Below are 8,478 nucleotides of genomic sequence, written 5' to 3' on the forward strand. Positions count from 1 at the left end.
AGCTAGTTCATGACAGAAGGATTCGCTTTGGTACATGGAATATAGGCACACTTACTGGAAAATCTATGGAAATAGTGGATGTTATGGTGAGGAGGAAGATCAATTTTATGTGCCTACAATAAACTAAGTGGACAGGTGAAAAGGCGAAAGAATTAGACAACTCGGGATTTAAGCTGTGGTATACGGGAAAAATCAGATCAAGAAATGGGGTAGGGATTATTGTGGACAAGGAGTGGAAGAAGGATGTCGTGGATGTAAGAAGAGTAGGAGATCGTATCATAGCCTTAAAATTGGTAGTGGGACAGGACACCTTTAATGTTATTAGTGGGTACGCACCTCAGGTTGGGTTAGCAGAACACTTTAAGGTAAAATTTTGGGAGGATCTAGAAGGGGTACTTCAGGATATACCCCAAGGGGAGAAAGTTTTCCTAGGAGGGGATCTCAATGGACATGTAGGTAGCGTGGCTAGAGGTTTTGAGGGGGTGCATGGGGGTTTTGGCCTAGGGGAGATGAATGGGGAGGGTAAATCCATCTTGGAGTTTTCGGAGGCTTTGGATCTTTCTATAGCCAATACATGGTTTAAGAAAAGAGAGGAACATCTTATCACTTACAAAAGTGGAGGGACATGTTCTTAGATAGATTTCTTCCTTATCAGGAAGTCTGATAGGAAGTATTGCTTGAACTGTAAAGTTATCCCGGGAGAGAGCTGGACTACCCAACATAGAGTTTTGGTTATGGATGTAAGAATTAGAGATAGGGCAAAGAGAAGAAGTCCTATGGTAGCACCAAGGATCAAATGGTGGCACTTGAAGGGTGAGAAACAAGGAATCTTCCAACAAAAGATATGGGAGGGATGGTGTGGACAATCACAAGGAAGTGCAAATGATATGTGGAACAAGATGTCCCAAGAGATTATTAAAGTGGCTAAAGAGACGTTGGGTGAATCTAGAGGTTTTGGACCTAGGGGTAAAGAATCGTGGTGGTGGAATGAAAGTGTTCAGAGCAAAGTTAGAGTAAAAAAGGAGTGTTTCAAGGAGTGGTCTAGGTGTAGAAATTCTGAAACTTGGGATAAGTATAAGATAGCTAGAAATGAAACCAAAAAGGCGGTGAGTGAGGCAAGAGCCCAAGCTTTTGACGGACTATACCAAGCTCTAGGCACCAGGGACGGAGAAAGATCTATATGTAGGCTTGCTAAGGGTAGAGAGAGGAAGACTAGAGATTTGGATCAAGTAAAGTGTGTTAAGGATGAAGAAGGCAAAGTCTTAGTGCATGAAAAAGATATCAAGGAAAGGTGGAAGGCGTATTTCCACAACTTATTTAATGATGGATATGGATATGACTCTAGCAGTCTAGACACAAGAGAAGAGGACCGGAACTATAAGTACTATCGTCGGATTCAGAAACAGGAAGTAAAGGAAGCGTTGAAAAGAATGAGTAACGGTAAGGCGGTGGGGCCAGACAACATACCTATTGAAGTGTGGAAAACTCTTGGAGATAGAGGTCTTGAGTGGCTCACCAAACTCTTTAATGAAATTATGAGGTCAAAACGCATGCCGGAGGAATGGAGGAGAAGCACGTTAGTGCCAATCTATAAGAACAAGGGGGATATACAAAATTGTGAAAATTATAGGGAAATCAAGCTCATGAGTCATACCATGAAATTATGGGAAAGAGTGATCGAACGGAGATTAAGAAAGGAGACTCAAGTTACTGAGAATCAATTTGGTTTCATGCCGGGAAGGTCGACCATGGAAGCGATTTATTTATTACGGCGGGTGATGGAGCAATATCGCATGGACCAACAAGACTTGCACTTGATTTTTATTGACTTGGAGAAAGCGTATGATAGAGTGCCTAGAGAGATTTTGTGGAAAGCTCTAGAGAAGAAAGGGGTTAGGGTTGCATATATTCGAGCTATCCAAGATATGTATGATAGGGTATCGACTAGTGTTAGGACACAGGGTGGAGAGTCAGACGATTTTCCCATCACAATTGGTTTGCATCAAGGGTCAACCCTTAGCCCCTACCTTTTTACCTTAATTCTGGATGTCCTCACGGAACAAATCCAAGAAATAGCGCCGAGATGCATGCTTTTTGCAGATGACATAGTCCTCCTTGGAGAGTCGAGGGAGGAGTTGAATGAGAGGTTGGAAACTTGGAGACGAGCTCTAGAAACACATGGCTTTCGCCTAAGCAGAAGCAAATCGGAGTATATGGAATGTAAGTTCAACAAAAGAAGGAGGGTTTCTAACCCAGAGGTGAAAATAGGAGACCATATTATCCCTCAAGTCACACGGTTTAAATATCTTGGGTCTGTAATACAGGATGATGGAGAAATTGAAGGGGATGTGAATCATCGCATTCAAGCAGGATGGATGAAATGGAGAAAAACATCGGGGGTGTTATGTGATGCAAAGGTACCGATCAAGCTAAAGGGAAAGTTTTATCGGACTGCGGTAAGACCGGCGATTTTGTACGGAACAGAATGTTGGGCGGTCAAGAGCCAACATGAGAATAAAGTAGGTGTAGCGGAGATGAGGATGTTGCGGTGGATGTGTGGTAAGACTCGACAGGATAAAATTAGAAATGAAACTATTAGAAAGAGGGTTGGAGTAGCGCCTACTGTAGAGAAGATGGTGGAAAATAGACTTAGGTGGTTTGGGCATGTAGAGAGAAGACCGGTAGACTCTGTAGTGAGGAAAGTAGACCAGATGGAGAGAAGGCAAACAATTCGAGGCAGAGGAAGACCCAAAAAGACTATAAGAGAGGTTATCAAAAAGGATCTCGAACTTAATGATTTGCATAGAAGTATGGTACTTGATAGAACATTATGACGGAAGTTGATTCATGTAACCGACCCCACCTAGTGGGATAAGGCGTTGTTGTTGTTGTTGTATTCCATCACCAAATATCACGGGTGATATCATTTTTCTTCGTTTATATATAAAACACACACAGAGCAGTGGGCCCTTAAAGTATTTATATACAGAAATGTTGTCGTGTCCAACAGAGGCAAACGCTCTTACCGCAGCACATAACCAAACACCAACTTACACAAGAAAAGCCAAGACGTGCAGAGCAAGGTGTTGCACTATTTTTATGACTAGGAGTTTTCTTCAGCTATGCTTGTTGCTGCTCAGCGCAATATAAAGGATCCGTGCTAGATAGTTTATGTAATAATATCGTTGTGGCTTTTTATTCGTTGATGCATTACATGTATGCGAGGTAGCTAAAGCCCATAAAGAGAAAACCCTGCAGAGAAAGCAGTAATTAGGTGTCACGTCTTTTTCATTCAAACATTCATCACTTAGACTTGATTGGCCGAATTGGGTATGAAAAGAAAAGTTAAAAAAACAAAAAAAAGGAAAGGCTAAAATCTTCCTTATCAACGAAATCAGAAAAAGGAATATTATAACTTGAAAAGGGAAGAATACAAATTATTAAAAAGGAAAAGGCAAAATAAAAATAAAAATTTTAAAAACGGTGTTTGAATGGATCCATTGGAGTTACTTTAGGCCAGACAAAATTTCAACTTTTAAGTAACTTCATGATAATAAAAATTTGAAGAAGTCGTTAGGTTAAAACTATATGTCTATTTAAGATTTTAATAGAATTGGTTTTCATTATGTTTAGTGAAAATAATTTATGTGTTACTTGAAGTTGAACAATGAGAAGTTGATTAAAAGTTGAAAATAATTTTTAACTGAAACTTAAATGTTATTAACTAGTTTATTGAATTGGAAATATTTGATAAAATTTGTTGTTGAGTTAATTAGTTGATAAATATAAATGCCTTACAAAGATATTTATATATTCTTTATATAATATATACTTTTATTTTGTAGACAAAAATATCATTTTAAGCAATCAAAGTTTTAGATTTTTTATTAATTTTAAACTCTTCTAAATTTTGTTTAAAGATCATTTTCTTAACAAAATATTAATTAGTGAAATAAGTAAATTAAATTATGTAATCTTAATTGCACTTTTTGTTATCCATCGTTGATGTTTTCACGAATTTTGTCACCTAACGTAATTTCAAAATTTCTCGCATTTTGTTATTCAACTTTAAAAATTCCGCGCATATTATCCCTTATATATATTAATTAAGCATTTTTGTTATGGAAATTGGATGCAAAATGTGAGAAATTTTGAATGTTAGGCTGCAAAATGTGCAAAAAAATAAATTGGATAACAAAATACACAATTTTAAAATTAAATTTAAGTGATAAAATATACAAATTTTATAGTTTACACGAGAAAAATCGTCCAAGCGTTTGATGGAGTTGTCCGACAATTCCCTGAACCAATCCAAAGCGACCCCAGTCAGGATTCCAACGAAGAGCTTGCACTTCACTTGATCAATTCTGCCACTGATCAACATCTAGGCGGGAAAATTCTTCAGGTGCCAATTAGGGTTTGTTGATTCCTCAAAATGTGGCATATTTGGGATTAGAATTAAGCCAATAGTGCATTACTAAATAAATAATTTCATTAAAATAAATATTGTGAAAGAGGAGGCAATAGATGAGTAATTTTAGTAAACTATTGACCAAAAAATAAAAAAATAAAAACTATTTATAAGCTCATATGTCAGCTTTACCAGCGTTTAATAGTGTGGTAAAAATTAGTGAGATAAATTTATTTACAAAATACTTTCTATCTTAGTAGGAACAATTAGTTAATTATAAATTTGTTAAATAAACTATAAATCAATAGAAGTGACTAACTAAGAACCCTCCTAAAAAAATTTTGTGTTTAGAATGATATTTCAACGTGAAAAAATATACTTAAAAGCTATTTTTTCACTTCTTTTATTCTAATTAATACAACCATACATTGCTACTTTAAAAAATTCCATAGGCGCATAAATTACCTACATGCTTAATGCCTACTTTATCCTATAAAAGTGGTATCTTATCCTATTCAAGATTAATTATCCTAAAATTACATACGATGCAAAATGTTACATCATCAGAAGAACCTTTTCAAAATTTATAAAATTGAAAACTTTGTAAACCTTTTTTTAATCTTTGTCAAATTCTCAAAAACGATACTTATCTTAAAATTATGAATAGTAGTTTGACTGGTTCGATCGAGTTCAGTGGATTAAGCCATTAAGGCATCCCTTTCCTCCGTTTTGCATGCCATCCAGCTATATGCGGAGTTGTCGTCCGACATGCATGATTGCATCTCAGAAGGCATTTGCTGGGAGGCAAATTTGAACGGCCCACGATTGTGGATGTGATCAATATGAGCTAAAATATTTCGTTTGCTATGATAAATCTACTGGCCGGTGGGGACTTTGGTGCACTCAGTTGGGAATGAGAATTTGTAGGACTTTCGAGAGGAACCTATGACTTAGTGTGTTTAAAAGTCTGGTCTCACCTCATCTCTTTAATAAAAAGATTAGTTTTGAGTTTTTTTTAAAATTATTTAATTAAATAAGTTAAACTTAAGCTTATAAAAAAGTCTATTAAAAACCTTATAGACATAGTTATTCATTTAAATATAATAAAGAATAATATATATATATATATATATATATATATTATACTTTTTATATGTTTTGTGAAGAATTATATTTCGAGAAAAAAATTATATATTAATAATATAAAACTATTTTACTGTAAAAAAAATAATGTAAATTTTTTTATTCTATCATCCATCCTGTTAGTTAATTAATTTTTATCATAATTATTTTAAAAAATTATATTAACCATAATTTATTATTGAATCAGAGTGTAAGAATATTTTATCCTCTAGTGCATGTTCATTTAACTTTTATACTTTTATATTTAATATCTTAATAAATTGATGATATATTTTTGTGAATAACCATTAAAATCTTATATTTTTTAGATAAAAAAAGGATTTAAATAGGTTACTAAATCAAGTCCAACTTTAAAAAAATCAAATCAGACTTTAAAAAAACCTCTAATAAACTAATCGGTCAAATCATGCCTTAATTTTTTATAACAAACCAAATCTATTTATGTAAACTCTCGTTTGACCCATTCCTAACCCTACCCTCGATGATCCGAATTTTGTTTTCCTTAAATTTTTAACTTGCTCCTTACTTTTTTATGCAAATAAAAACTACGTACGGAAAAATATTTGTGGTAGAAACGAAAAAGATTTTTTTTTTTTATACATCCTCCAACTTATCTTTATCTTTTTAGTTGATTAATATGACCTTGTGAGATCCTGGTATACAGGGTAGATTACCTCTTATACTCTGCATATTTTTTTGGGTGTTATATAATAAAATTTTGCTTATAAAAGAAATTAAATTAAATAACTTCTAAGACTAAAATGCATATTCTAGTTTCTCTTATTTAAACTAATTTATACATGACTATGAAATATATTTTTTATTTATTTAAAAAGAGCTTAAAATTAAATTAAAATTATTTAACAACTTTTATGTTATCTTTAAAATTATTATTTTCAATTTTAACGTTAGAATGAATTTTAAGCTTATATATGGGTCGCCATGGTCACAATTTTGGGAAAAATTCACAATAATAATTATCAATACTAAATTACTGATACATTTCTATTTTATAGCACGGTTGCAACCTCTTTTTTTTTTTTTATGGTTATCATCGTGATAATCTCTATTTCAAAAACATTGTATTTTTTTTTTGTCTCGAGCAATTCTAATTAGGCTGGTTAAGATTACTACAAGCAGCAAAATTCTGGTGTTAAATTGACGTAACTGTATATTTATATTCAAAACTCAAACTCAACACCTTTGATTGAACTCAAACTATCTCACGTCCATTCATCCATGCACTTCATGGTTAAAAACATTATATTAATGTTTTGATCATTATTTATTATTATTATTATTATTATTATTATTATTTAATCATACATTGTGGATTTTCCTTATGGAAAAAAGAATCTAATGCTCATTGTGTGGATGTGGAACACATTAGGATCTTGTACATAAAAGGAATTACACAAGTCTGAACTTCCATAAAATATTAATGAGATGTTTATTCATTATTCCAAACCATCATATAATTACTAATTAAAATTTATCTTAAATGATCTTACCTTTTAATTTTTTTAGCAACTCAACAATACTTCGTGAGATTTTATGTAATTGCACAAACACCTATTTTTTAAACTATTATATTCACCTCCTTGTACGTGTTAGTATAAGATTTGAGAAAGTGTTAAGGACTGGTAGTGTAATGTTTTCAAATATATTAGAGAATGTTAGTATAATATTTTTAAACTTTAAAGAATATTAATGTAGAGAAATAAATACAAAAATAGAGTTATACATAATTTGATAAAATCTGAGGGGATGTTACTTTATATAATTTGCTCTTTTTTTTTTATCAAACCTAGTCATTCTTATATAAATCACAAATTAATATAAAAAAATGTGCTTTTATATATGGAAAAGGTGTAAAAACAAAGATACCACTTGAGAGTTATTTCGCACAGTTAAAATAATTAAAAGTGAACAAAAAAAAAATTTAAGCAATTATTTCAAAAGGAACAAACTTTCCAACACTCAAATTTTGAGGAAATTTGCTAATATTTACAAAATCCAACCATCTTATCATACATCATAATCTAGTATTAAATATAAGTGTATAAATATTTTACATAATATATTTTAATTAAACTCCAATCACGAGATTATAATATATATATATATATATATATAATAACGTGATATTTCATATTTCTCATTTACATGTGTTCAAGAATTAATTGATGGGCAACAATTAGTGTAAAACACAAAATACCAATAAATCATTGGATTGAGTAGTGCTAGATTTGGTTTCTTTAAATAATATTTCAGTTTGAATTTTACAGATGAAAAAAATATAATTAAAAAAAATTTAACTAAAGATGATAAATTAGGTTTCTCAATAAAAATTTATAATTTATTATTAAAAAAATTGATAGATATTTTATATCAATAATATAGTTAAAATATATAATCATTATTTACTCGGTTTTTTCTCGTGTTATAATATAGGTAAATGAGTTTTGAACGTACGACCTAGGCTATCATTTACACTTTCTAACTCTAATAAAAAGAAAGAAATCGAAAAACCAAAATGCTTACTGTCCATCTCTAGTGTATTCATTAACTCTTTTTAACGTTGGAGCTAGTTGTTTTTCTATTTTTTTTCCCCTTTGACACCAAGAAAGTTACTTTTTTTTTTTTATTTCATGTCAACAATAATTAAAAGATTAAAATATAATTTTAATTCTTCTAATTTCTATATCTATCATTTTTGTTCCCTAATTTTAAAACAGAAATATTTAATCTCTCTATTTTAAAAAAATTTATAATTTTGGTCCCACATTCAAATTAACATTAACATGTTTACCGTTAAAAATTAACGTCGACTCACATTAACCCTGCCTCCCCTAATAACTCTCTACTTCGGTGTTCCTTCTCTGTCTCTTGAACCTCTCTCAAAAAATTACTTTGCCGGAGAC

This window comes from Glycine max, chromosome 4 (genome assembly GCF_000004515.6).
Source record: "Glycine max cultivar Williams 82 chromosome 4, Glycine_max_v4.0, whole genome shotgun sequence".
NCBI classification, from domain to species: Eukaryota; Viridiplantae; Streptophyta; class Magnoliopsida; order Fabales; family Fabaceae; genus Glycine; species Glycine max.